The 13841-nt window shown below is 41.1% G+C and overlaps 1 long non-coding RNA gene across 3 annotated transcripts; it reads right to left on the bottom strand.

The window, feature by feature from the left end:
- Nucleotides 1–4991: 4991 nt before the first annotated feature.
- On the bottom strand, nt 4992–8240 carry LOC116079045. Of its 3 annotated transcripts, none has more exons than XR_004113730.1 (4): nt 8099–8240; nt 7317–7682; nt 6685–6854; nt 4992–5915 (listed from the first exon to the last, which is right to left on the bottom strand). It is a non-coding gene; the product is annotated as an uncharacterized LOC116079045 (long non-coding RNA). The 3 variants fall into 3 exon arrangements; XR_004113731.1 differs by having other exon boundaries at nt 4992–5894; XR_004113732.1 differs by having other exon boundaries at nt 6685–6849.
- Nucleotides 8241–13841: the final 5601 nt, after the last annotated feature.

Here is a 13841-nt window from a genome sequence, read left to right as displayed (position 1 = left end):
CCAACAGAATACAAGAGATAGAAGAGAGAATCTCAGGGGCAGAAGATACCACAGAAAACATTGACACAGCAGTCAAAGAAAATGCAAAAAACAAAAAGCTCCTAACCCAAAACATCCAGGAAATCCAGAATACAATAAGAAGATGAAACCTAAGTATAATAGGTATAGAAGAGAGTGAAGATTCTCAACTAAAAGGGCCAGTAAATATATTCAACAAAATTATAGAAGAAAACTTCCCTAACCTAAAGAAAGAGATGCCCACGAACATACAAGAAGCCTACAGAACTCCAAATAGACTGGACCAGAAAAGAAATTCCTCCTGTCACATAATAATCAAAACACCAAATGCACTAAACAAAGAAAGAATTTTAAAAGCAGTAAGGGAAAAAGGTCAAGTAACATATAAAGGCAGGCATATCAGAATTACACTAGACTTCTCACCAAAGACTATAAAAGCTAGAACATCCTGGGCAAGTGTCATACAGACCCTACAAGAACACAAATGCCAGCCCAGGCTACTATACACAGCAAAACTCTCAATTACCATAGATGGAGAAAACAAGATATTCCATGACAAAACAAAATTTACATAATATCTTTCCATAAATCCAGCCCTACAAAGAATAATAAATGGAAAACACCAACACAAGGAGGGAAACTACACTCTAGAAAAAGCAAGAAAGTAATCCTTCAACAAACCCAAAAGAAGATAGTCATACAAACATAATTCTACCTCTAACAACAAAAATAACAGGAAGTAACAATAACTCTTCCTTAATATCTCTTAACAGCAATGGACTCAATTCCCCATAAAAGACATAGACTAACAGACTGGATAGGTAAACAGGACCCAGTATTTTGCTGCATTATAGGAAACCCACCTCAGTGACAAAGACAGACACTACCTCAGAGTAAAAGGTTGGAAAACAATTTTCCAAGCAAATGGTTCCAAGAAACAAGCTCAAGTAGCTATTCTAATATCAAATAAAATCAACTTTCGACCAAAAGGCATCCAAAAAGATAAGGAAGGACACTTCATACTGGTCAAAGAAAAAATCTACCAAGAAGAACTCTCAATTCTGAACATCTATGCTACAAATGCAAGGGAACCCACATTTATAAAAGAAACTTTACTAGAGCTCAAAGTACACATCGCACCCCACACAATAATAGTGGGAGACTTCAACATCCCACTCCCATCAGTGGACAGATCATGGAAACAGAATCTAAACAGAGACACAGTGAAACTAACAGAAGTTATGAACCAAATGGATCTAACAGATATTTATAGAACATTTTATCCTAAGCAAAAGAATATGCCTTCTTCTCAGGACCTCCTGGCACCTTCTCCAAAACTGACCATACAGTTGGTCACAAAACAGACATCAACAGATACAAGAAGATTGAAATAATCCCACACACCCTAGCATATCACCACAGGCTGGTCTTAAATACCAAAACAAACAAACAAACAAACAAACAAACAAACAAAACCAGAAAGCATACATACACATGGAAGCTGAACAATGCTCTACTCAATGATAACTTGGCCAAGGAAGAAATAAAGAAAGAAATTAAAGTTTTTAGAATTTAGAAAATGAAGACCCATCATACAAAAACTTATGGGACACAATGAAAACAGAGGTAAGAGGAAAACTCATTGTTCTAAGTGCCTCCAAAAAGAAAGTGAAGAGAGCTTACACTAGCAGCTTGACAGCACACCTGAAAGCTAGAACAAGAAGAAGCAAATACACCCAAGAGGAGGAGAGGGCAGGAAATAATCAAACTCAGGGCTGAAATCAACCAAATAGAAACAAAAAGAACCATATAGAGAATCAACAAAACCAAGAGCTGGTTCTTTGAGAAAATCAACAAGATAGATAAACCCTTAGCCAGACTAACCAGAGGGCACAGAGACAGTATCCAAATTAATAAAATCAGAAATGAAAAGGGAGATACAACAATGAAATATATCTTAAAGTAATTATTCTGTTTGTTCAATATTAACAGTTGAAAATATTAAAATCAAGTTCTACAAACATCAAAAAAGAACAAGTTTGTAGGTGTGTGTGTGTGTGTGTGCGTGTGCGTGTGTGTGTGTATGTTGGTGTACATACATATCCATGTTATACAACATTGGAGCACTTAAGTATATAAAGCAAAGAGACCTTAAAAAAACATCATGTGCTGCTTTGGTTTTTTTTGTCAGCTTGAGAAAAACTGTGGGCATCTCGAAAGAGTAAACATTAACTGAGAAAATGTTTCTATTTGATTGGTCTGTGAAATAGTTTCCTTAGTTAATGATTGACATGGGAGAGGCCGGCCCACCATGGGCAGTCCAATATCTGTGAAGGTGGTCCTGGGAGGTATGAGAAAAGTAGCTGATCTCGAACCCAGAGAAGAAGCCTGTGAGCAGCACTCCTCCATGGTCTCTGCTTCAGTTCCTGCTTCTAGGTTCCTACCTTGAGTTCCTGTCCTGCTTCCCACAGTGATAGAGTGTGGCCTGTACATCAAATAAATCCCTTCCTCCTAAGTTGATTTTGGTCAGTGTTTTATCACAGCAACAGAAACCTGGCTGGAAGGATTGGTAACATAGTAACAGTAGAGACCATCTTCCTCTTAGTCATAGTCTATCTGGACAGAAACACAACAGACATCAGAGTTATCCTGAGCTCTAGACCAGATGGCTCTAATTACAGAGAACCCCAGCCAGTAACTCCAGACTACACATTCTCAACAGCAGATGCACATTCTGCAGGACGTACCATATGTCAGGATACAAAACAAGTCTTAACAATTAAAAAAAAAAATCAAGTCTATTTTCTGACCAAAATGAGAATAAAATAAAAACTGCTAAAAGGAGGGACTATGAAGTTGCAAACATAAACAGAAACTGAATGTCCTGCTTCTGCACAATTAATGGATCAATGAAGAAAATAAAAAAGGATTGCAAATTGCAATGGAAACACAATGTACTAAAGCCTGGAATCAAAGGGAAAAAAACTGTAACAATAAATGATCATTTAAAAAAATAAAGATTTAAAATAACTTAGGAACAAACAAAAATAAAGTGAAAAATATTAATGAACCAAATCTAAAGTTAGTAGGCAGGAATAAATAATACCAGAACAGAAATAAAATAGACCAATCCCAAATGTTCAGTTCTAAGAAAATATACAGGGCTGGAGAGATGGTTCAGCGATTAAGAGTGCTGACTGCTCTTCCAAAGGTCCTGAGTTCAAATCCCAGCAACCACATGGTGGCTCACAACCATCCATAGCACCCTCTTCTGGTGTGTCTGAAAGCAGCTACAGTGTACTTATTTATAATAAATAAATAAATCCTAAAAAAGAATAAAAAATATACATACAAGTAACACTAAACAGACATAGCAGGCTGCATTTATATTTCTAGTCACATAGATGTGACAATAATAATTAAAGAATAATAGGTCAAACACTTGAAAAAGGGCAGAGATGGGTTAGTGGGATGGGGAGAATTTAAGGGGTTGAAGCAATAAAGGGGGTAAATCATGTAATTATATTTTAATTAAGTTTAAAAATATAGATTAAAAACAATGTAGAAAATCACTATAATAAATGATTGCTTTTTAAAAAGAGAAATATGGCCGGGCAGTGGTGGCGCACGCCTTTAATCCCAGCACTTGGGAGGCAGAGGCAGGCGAATTTCTAAGTTTGAGTTTGAGCCCAGCCTGGTCTACAGAGTGAATTCCAGGACAGCCAGGGCTACACAGAGAAACCCTGTCTCAAAAAAACCAAACCAAAACAAAAACAACAACAACAACAACAACAACAAAAAGAGAAACGTGGGAGAGCAGGGACCAGGAAGTAGGGGGAAAGGAAAGGCGGAGCCCAGGAAGACTCCCAGGATTCAGACTTGGGGGAACCCACATGAGGTGCAGATCTAACTTATTGTTTAGTACATAAGCTTATATACAGTTTTTTGTCCAATTGGGGTGTGTTTATGTATTCAAGGGCAAATTGGGGCACAGCATGTGTTGTTTAGCTGATTCTGACTCATCTGCCCGTGACTCTGCAGGGGAGGGGTTAGTCACCCAGGGAGACTTCCACCCACACAGAGGAAGCAGCCACAGCCCTGGCCTCAGGTTGCTTGTGTTGTCCCACAGGTGTGTGGAGAACCATCTCAGCTCCTATGTCACACACAGCAGATCATGGCTCCTCAAGACTCGCAGGAGTCTAGGGCGCTTCACTCCCTACTTGTTCCTCCACCAGGTTTATTTCCACACCCCCACAGCGAAATCAATGACTCTTCGGTGAACTATAGGTGACTCAAATAAAATCAGAGATAAAAAGACATTACAAGAAAAGTGTGAAGAATCAGAAGAGATTTTTTGACAAGATTCCATACCGATGACTTGGAAAACACAATCCTGTACATACAACTTATCAAGGAAAATCACAAAGAAAAAGAAAGTAACACTGAGCTAGTTTTTCTTGCTTCCCACTGAAGAAAATGTCAAGGTTAGTTTTGTGCTGGATTTTATTAACCGTTTTAGGAAGGAATATAATTTCTTTTCACATTTTCCCAACAGCTGGAAAGGAGAGAATTTCTCTCAACTCATTTATGAATTGTTTTTTGTTTTTCTGTTTTGCCAGTGAGGCGTGTATCAGACAAGACCAAAATAAAAATGAAAACCACAGGCTGTTATCTTTGACAAACATAGATGTAAAAATCCATAATTAGGTACTGTCAATTCAATACCACATTAAGTGGGATTCATGTTCAAATGGGATGCATGCTTAGGATGAATGGATAGTGTAAGTAAGATGAGCCAGTCAGGACAAAGGACACATCACATTATTAGAATAAAGGACCAAACCCAGGGGATCATTTCAATAGATATAGAGAAACATTTAATACCCATTCATGATGAAACCTCTCAATAGGATATTCATGAAAGAAACATACCTAACACCATAAAACAAAGTAAACACCACAGACAACAATAATGAGGTAAGAACTTTTACTCTAAGACCAGGAATGAGACAATGATTTCCATTCTCGCCATGAGACTCAACGTGACTTTCAATGCCTTGGTCAGGACAATCAGGCAAAAGAAAACAATGAAGAACACATGAAGTGGAACAGATGAACTCGAATTTCTACTTGCCTATGATGAGATCTTATAGATATAAAATCCTGAGGGCTCCCCCCAAAAGCTTCTTAGGACTCATAGCTATATTTAGTAAACTTACAAGATAAAGCCAGTTGTTTCAGGTCAGTTCCATGGCCTCTTTTTAATTGGGTTGTTTGTTTTCTGGGTATTTAGTTTGTCTTAGCCCTTTGCATCGTCTAGACTCTAACCCTCTATCTGAGAGCTGGCAAAGACGTCTCCCATTCTGTGGACTGCCTCTTCACTTGATTGACAGTTTCCTTTGTTGGAGAGAAGTGGTTTGGTTTCACAAGATCCCATTTAGTAGGTGTTATTCCCTGAGCTACTGGGAATACTGTTTAGTAAGTCCTCACTCAGGTCTTCGAGCTGGACGTTGCTTCTCACATGTTCCTCTAGAAGTTTCAGAGTATGTATCAGGTTTTATGTTGAGGTCCTCCACCTCTTTGGAGTTGAGTGTTGAGCAAGATGAGAGGAAAGGATCTAGCTTCACCTTTCTGCATGGCGATATTTGTCAAAGATGCTGTCTCTCTCTTCCAATGAGTACTTTTGGCATCATTGTCAAAGACCAAGTAGCTATAGTTATATGGCCTTTTATCTGGATCCTTAATTTTATTCCATTGATTGAGACATCTGTTTGTATGTCAGTAGCAAACTGTTTTTATTACTAAAGTTTCTGTAGGATAATTTGAAACCAGGTATGGAGATACTTCCTGCAGCATTTCTGTTGAATAATACAAACCTGGCACACAATGAAATATTGCTTAGTTTTAAGGAAAAAAAATGAAATCGTGACATTTGAAAGTAAATGAGTAGAACTTGAAAAATTATATCCATGAGGTCACGAAAGCTGCAGAGACAAACACTGCAAGTTTTCTTTTTCCTCATATGACGGTCCTAGATTCAAAATCTTTTATTTTATATATTTAACATGAAATATATGTGGAACCTAGAAATAGGCCATTGCTGGGGAAGCCTTCAGGGAGAGGAAATGGTAGAATATAGGTAAAATGAAAATAGATACAGGGGACACAGAGGACAAAGAAGATAGTGAGGTGATGGGGTGAAGAAAGAGGGGGCAGGTGAAGGATGACACAAGATGAAGTATACGCAAAGAAGCCTCATATGATCCTGTAGCCCAAGAAAATAAATATAAGCCAGTGAAACATATGCGACATGAAAGAACGGAGGGGCATGCTGGGAAGTTCAAGCAGAATGTTGGGAGGAGGGAGAGGAGCTGATTAACCAGAACCAAGGACACATGAAGAAGTATTGTGAGACACCACTAGGGTGTAAGACAATCAAACATATGATTTTCAAAAGGTGCTTGAATAGAAATATCTCTCATTAGTAAATAATGATGCTCCTAGAAGACATGGGTAATCAGATGATAACCCAGGGCCAGGCATAGATTACCTCCTGATGAGTTATTGATCAGAGAGGCCCTAGGGCCAACCTAAACAACACAGGCTATTGCTATTACTCTTGGTTGCCCACTATGATTAGATTGTAAGACATATTGCTGAAGATACAACACACTTTGGCTGCAGGACACAGAAAAAACAGTCTTGAGCTGATGAGAAACTCTTCCGCTGACTGGTGTGCTCAGGGCTGGGAGGGGCTGCGCAGGCTTGAGCTGATGAGAGACTCTTCCTAATGGCTGGTGTGCTCAGTGCTGGGAGGGGCTGTGCAGGCTTCTTTTCTTGGGAAGAAAAGACATTAACACCGGGCAGTGGTGGCACACGCCTTTAATCCCAGCATTTGGGAGGCCAGAGGCAGGTGGATTTCTGAGTTCGAGGCCAACCTGGTCTACAGAGTGAGTTCCAGGACAGCCAGAGCTATACAGAGACACTTTGTCTTGAAAACAAAACAAACAAACAAACAAAGACATTAACGGTGTACTATCGTGCTAGACTTTGCATGGTACAGTGTCTCTCTGCCAGGGAAGATATGCTCACTGGTGTAATAGTGGCAAGATTGTCTATGGAGATAACCAAAGACTGTCCTGGTGGGATTTAATATTTGCTCCCTAGGAGGGAATCATTGGTTGGTACTGTGAGCATGGTCAGAACCTATAGCTAAGGGTGCCCCTGGATCTAGGGGTGAACTTAATAATATTTTTCTTATATTATTCATGTCGTCAAACTGACTTCTAAATACTTACACTTATATCTGTAGATTTATGCTGCTCCAAGTTTGGCCAGAGATGCTACTCACTGTGGTGGGTAGTAGTTAATTAATTCAGAGACACGTGGCTGCTCAAAGGGCTGAAAATGTGACCATGCCACATGGACGAGACATTTACATCAACATCCCCAAACCCCACCAGTGTCTCCCAGGGGACATTGCAGAAGAGGGGAGGGGAGGACGTGAAGACTGGAGGATGGAGAGCACCGTATAAAGTGCTGTCCTCTCGACATGGCACGGGACTTGCATACAGGAACTCACAGCAGCTATGGATACCCACAGAAGATCTGTGCAGGATCAAGCCGTTAAAATGTCCAGCATAGAGGCTGGAGGCGTGCAAGCCCTAGTGAAAGAGTTACTGGTGATTGACGGGTGCTCAGGGAGAATTACTTTTCTTCGGGAGTGTGGCTTTTGGTAAGTCCCCAGGGCCCCACACCCATGCGCATATGGGAAGCACTAACTGGGTTAAAATATAATAAGAACCTTTAAAAATATCAAATGAAGACATGCAGCAGTAACAGTGGCGGGGTAGGGGGGCGCCTCTATGTAAACGTTGGGGACCGTGCAGCTGCAAAAGCATCCCCTGCAGGAGGACCTAATTGAGGACTGCCTGAGAGACCAAGGATTGCTGGTGCAGACCATGCCAGCCAGTCTGGAATTACTATTTAGAAGAGAGCTTTCTTGGAACCAAAAGGCACATGGGTGGTGGGTATTAAAGGAGCTTGTAGCAGTGCTCAGATGAGCTTGCTGCAGGTTTACCGTTTGCTCCCAGGGTCGGTGTTGTTGACTCTGTGCCAACTCACCCCCAAACCCCAAGGGCAGGTAGGGTCGAGCGGAGAGCTGTCCAGGGCTCAGGCAGCAAGGACATAGGAAGCTGAGAGGGAGACAAGAAGTTGGGAGAGAGACAGGAAGTTGGGAGGGAGACAGGAAGTTGGGAGAGAGACAGGAAGTTCGAAGAGACAGGAAGTTGGGAGGGAGACACGATGAGGTACCTTGGGGAGGGGAGGAGGAAGACAGCAAAAAGTATGATCAAGGTACATTGCCTGCAAGTAGGAAAAACTACAAAGTATAATAAACATTAAAATAGGCACAGTACCAACCTGGCAGTTTCTCAAAAACAAACCAAAACTGGAAATAGTTCTACCTAAAGACCCAGTTATCCCACTCCTGGGCATAAACTCAAAAGATGCTTCACCATACCACAAGGACATTTGCTTCACTATATTCAGAGCAGCTTTATCCATAATAGCCAGAAGCCGGAAGCAACCCAGATGTCCCTGAACAGAAGAATGGATGTAGGAAATGTGATTCATTTACATAATGGGATACTCTTTAGCTATTGAAAACAAGGACATCGAGAATTTTGCAGGCAAATGGATGGAACTAGAAAATAGCATCCTGAGTGAGATAACCCAGACCCAAGAGGACATGCATGGTGTGTACTCACTGATAAGCAGATACTAGTCAAAAGCATAAAATACCCATGATATACCCGGCAGACCCAAAGAAGTTAGATAAGAAGGAAGGGCCAAGTGAGGATGCTTAAATCCCACTTAGAAGGGGGGAACAAAATAAACTTAGGAGGCAGAGGGAAGGAGGTTCCTGGATAGGAAAGGGGATGGGAATAGGGGGCAGGATTGGATATGGGGAGAGGCAAGAGGGAGGCTCAAAGGGTCAAGAGAACGAATGGACTTATGCAGCTGGCAGGGGTGGGGAGCAAGAGGAACCTCTAGAAATTTCCAGAGACCTGGGATGTGAGAGACTCCCAGGACTCAATGCAGGTGAAATGTTTTGGATTTCAGAAGCCCAGAAAATAAAAGCAAAAATAGATAATAGATCTACATAAAACTAAAAGGTTTCTGGACCTGAAGGGAATAATCAATAGAGTAAAGAAACAGTGTACAGGGTAGGGACAGAGAGCTGATACCCAGAATGTAGAGGGAGATAACAACTCAACCACAAAAATAATAGACAAACAGAAAAGTGGCCGAACAGGGGCTGACGACCTTAGCAGACACTGCAGAAAAGGAGGTATGCAAATGGACAATGACTACATGAGAAAACACTCAACATACACCAGTCATCAGGGAAATCAAGACCACAAGTAGATATAACCTAAGTTTAGTAGAAAACGAGCTGTTAGCAAGCAGAGTCAGTAGCTAAGGCCTAGGCCTGTAATCCCCACGTTTGAAAGGCGAGGGCTGTCGCTGGGCGTGTGGCTTGCCGTGATCGTATAGTGGTTAGTACTCTGCATTGTGAAAGGCGAAGGCAGTTGGATGATGATTTGAGATTGGATGATACATAGTAAGACAAAACAAACAAATGACTGCTGGTAAGGATATAGGGGAGGGGGTGTTTGCATACTGTTGGTGGGCAGGAAAGCTTACCCAACCATATGGAAATCCTTTAAAAACTAGAGCTAGAACTAACTACCACATGATCCAGTCATCCCACCCTGGCCGTGTTAGCCAGAGGAGGCAAAGTAAGCATGTTATAAGTGAATTCCACACTCCCTTGCTTATTGTAGAACTACTCCTATTAGGCCAGATACAGAGTCAGCCTAAATGTCCATCAACAGTTGAGTGGAATTTGTTAATGTAGTATAATACATGTTAGCCATGAAATGAGTCAAATCCTGCCGTTTATGACCATCTTGAAGCTGAAGATCTTTATGCTGAATTAAAATAAGTCAAGCACAGAGTGGACAAACACTTCATGGTCTCACTCCTGTGCAGACTCTCTGTAGGAAAGCTGATCTCAACAAAAGTAGAACATGCATCCCCAGGCTGAGGTGAGAGCAAGAGAGGCACAGGGGGAATGTTGGTGAAGAACAGGCAGACCTAAGAGGAGACATCCTGGTGGCCATTGCTAACTGCACCGAACCTTATGTGTCAGAATAAAGAACAGAATTTTCACACACTCACCACCAAGAAATAATGTTTGAGGTGATAGACATGCTAATTATTCTGACTTGATCATGGCAGTATGCACACCATCGGAAACGTCACACTATGCCTAATAAGCATGCACAGTATTAGATGCCAATTTAAAACCAAGTCAAACTAAAGCAAATAACAAGTTAATGAGTTGAAAATTTGGTTTTAGGTTGTGCCTTCAAGGAATACAAGGGACCAACCTGGCTGTCTTTGGGGATCCAATTCTGCTTCCATCTACCAACTACTTAAACCTGCTGCCTGCCTCATTACCCCCGAGAACTCTATGCCTGCTGACTGCTCTCTGAGTGCAGTGTGGAAGCCATAAGGAAGAAATGAGTGTGTGCCTGCGAATGAGGTGGTCGGAGACAAGTTGATTAAAGATGAACTGATGAGAATCTTGATTTATTTATTGATGTCTAGTTTCTCTTTTCAAGGGTGTGGACAAGCCTGAGTTCGGGAGCAATTCTGGCCTGTTTTTATAACTGAGAGAATTCCTGTAAATATGATTCCGTTTATTCACAAATATTTCAAGAAAGGAAAAGAATGACCAGGGACTTAGATGGTTGTGGAAAGGTTTCCTGAGGTCAGAGCTGATTAACTGAAGCTCTCTGTCCATCTGCAACATGCAAAGACCAGGTAAACGTGGTTCCAGCCAGAATTCTCCTGGCCACCTCCCTTCCCTCTGCATGGTTCCTTCACTCACTATGGTCCTCTCTCTTCCAGAGCTCTAATTCCAGCTTGCTTCATGGGGGATGGGAGAGAGTATGATCACCCCACCCTGCCTTTCAGCTGCATCTTATTTCCTGTTTCTTCTTTCTCTTTAGCTTGGTGAATAACAACCAAATAATTCAAATTAAAATGATGAGCAGGTTAGAAGTAGCAGATGTAGTGTGTTTGGTGCTGTCTTTGGAGTTTTATAAGTAACATTGTCATCACATTGTAAATTTGGGGAAATGAAACACACACACACACACACACACACACACACACACACACACGCAAAGTGGTTAAATGAGTTTGATATTTTTCTCCAGTACCACTTTCTCTCTGTTCTAGTCCTCTCTCATCTCATCTCTGGGTCAGAACATGGAGGGAATTTCTCAGGAAGCCACATCAGAGCTGCTGAAGCAAGGCTAGGAAGAAGTGATGGTATAAAGGATAAAATGTAGTCGCTTTGTTCTGAGTCTCCTGATCCAATAAGGCATATTTGTGGGCCACAGAGAGCTCACATCTCCTTAGAACCCACTTCTCACCTCTGCCACCAGACACAAGTGTATAGGCATGGCAGACATTGTCAGGACAAAACCTACAGGTTTATTCACAGTATTGCGTCTTTGTAAAGCTGGAGATCTGTCCTGAATCCAGACATCCCACCCAGGGTGACACTTACTCAAACTTGCCCAGAGATAGCCAGGTGGCTCGCACACTGGTGTTGATGGTCTGGGCTCTGCTTTTATTACTTGTTTCAAATTCAACTTTTAGAATATCTTCTGTGGGCAAGTTTTCATTTCTTGTCTGATTCTTGGATAATTTATTCTAAAAAAAAATGCCTTGGACAGTTTTTAAATAAATGCACTACTTTTGTTTATTTTTTACTAAACTCATTTTTACTATACTTCCTCAATTTGCCTCATGTTATATATTTTATCTAGAGCCTGTAGAAATGAATTGCTATAATGAGTGTGATTTTAAACACTAAGAAAGAAAATCTTATATCTATCATAGAGGTCTTGCTTTGTTTTCTGGGACCCTGCTTTTAAAAATCTTTGTAGTTTTAATTATGTGTATGCCTGTCTGTGTGGGTCTATTTACATGTGTGCAGGGGCCCACAGACACTGGAAGTTGAATGTCACATCTGGATCTGAGATGCCCAGACTGGGTGCTGGGAACTGAACTACATCTTCCATAGCAATATGCATCCTTAGCTACTGAGACATCTCTCCAACCTTCTGGGATTCTTCTACCAAAGACAAAAACCCCAGGGAGGACCCTGGACTATGTCATTAAGTATCCTTGTAAAGTTCACATGAAACCACCACAAAAAGGTTTTATATATTTTTTCTAAGTAAGAGAATTTTTTTTTTTACAAACATGAGAACTTAAGTTGGAACCTACTAGAACACATGTGGAAAGCCAGGTGTGGCCAGAAGCTCCTGTAACCCTAGAACTGGTGGCAGGGGTCAGAGAGACAGGAGGATACCTGGGGCTTGTAGTCCACTAGTCTCTCTCCAGGGTGAATGAGAAAGGCTGTCTCAAGGAACTAGGCAGAGAATAGTATAACAGGCACTCCTATCCTCTGGCTTCTGCATAGGCATGGGTAGTACATGCAACCACACACACACACACACACACACACACACACACACACACACACACACAAAGACACAAGAGGTCTATGCTTTCAGTTTAATTTCTAAAATTGGAAAGAGTTCTATAAGGCAAATCTCTGGTGATTATGGTTGGGGCTAACTCTGTCCAAGCGAGGAACTTCTTTTTGCTGTTGTGTCTTGATCTCCATCAGTGGTGCAGTTTCCTTCCTGACTCTCAGACACTGTGGTCTCTGTACTCGGAAGAAATGGTTTGTCGATGTTACTATCTACCAAGTGCTTTCTTCTATGGTCAGGAGATGAGGGACACATCTCAGAATGGAAAGCAAGAACCCCATCTAGGCATTGTGGGTAAACTATTACTCACGTGTTAGTAAAGCACTCATGGAAAATACACTCTTCAAATGCTGACTTTGCTGGCATAGAACCTAGAGAAAGCGGGTAAGTCCTGTAGAAGCTGACCCACTCTGATCTCAGACCACGTCTTAACCTCTAGTGATTAAAAGTGTGAGGACCCGGGATGATGCTGAAACAGAGCCAAAGCATGGAACAGTCTCTGTGAGCTAGATGTCCATATCTAATTGTCAACCAGAGCAAGAGAAAATGACGTTAAGAACTTACAATTAACAGCATGGCTGCAAATACACATTGTTTATGTGCGTTATCATTTTGTCTATGTGCTTTATTACAGGTGGGTTTTTTTGTCAGTTTGTTCTTTTACATTTAAAAACAAAAAACAAAAAACCAGTGTGTAGCCTTAGGACATTGAAGGCAATAGTTGGTCAGGCAGTTCATTGTCCTTCTCCTTCCAGAGAGACTTTCTTCTACAATACCCCCACTGTGGCCAGTGTTATATGACTACCATCAATATATTTAAAAAGAAGATTTCTCTTTCCTTTCAGACTCTATCCTTGATTAGGCAACTCCCTGACTCTGGTGACTCTTCTGTTGAACTGAGAATTCCAGTCTGTTGAATCCACTCACGATTTTGCTCTTTGGCCATGTTATTTTTCAGATTCTCCGCTTTCTTTAGAAGACCATAGACCGAAAACAAACAAACAAACAAAACAAAACAAAGCAAATCAAAGTTGTCATCATGTCTGGACCAACAGTGGACAAAATTTGGATCCTGAGGTGCTGAGGAAAATTTTATTTGAAGAAGAGAAGACATCACAGAGAAGGAGGTCTGATTGTTGTGTTTTCTTTTCTGAATGCCAAGGGAAAATGCACACCACAGCT

The sequence above is a fragment of the Mastomys coucha genome, unplaced genomic scaffold (genome assembly GCF_008632895.1).
Source record: "Mastomys coucha isolate ucsf_1 unplaced genomic scaffold, UCSF_Mcou_1 pScaffold11, whole genome shotgun sequence".
In the NCBI taxonomy this organism is placed as follows: domain Eukaryota; kingdom Metazoa; phylum Chordata; class Mammalia; order Rodentia; family Muridae; genus Mastomys; species Mastomys coucha.
The sequence above is the reverse complement of the archived record's forward strand: the minus strand, read 5'-3'. Positions and strand labels throughout refer to the sequence as shown.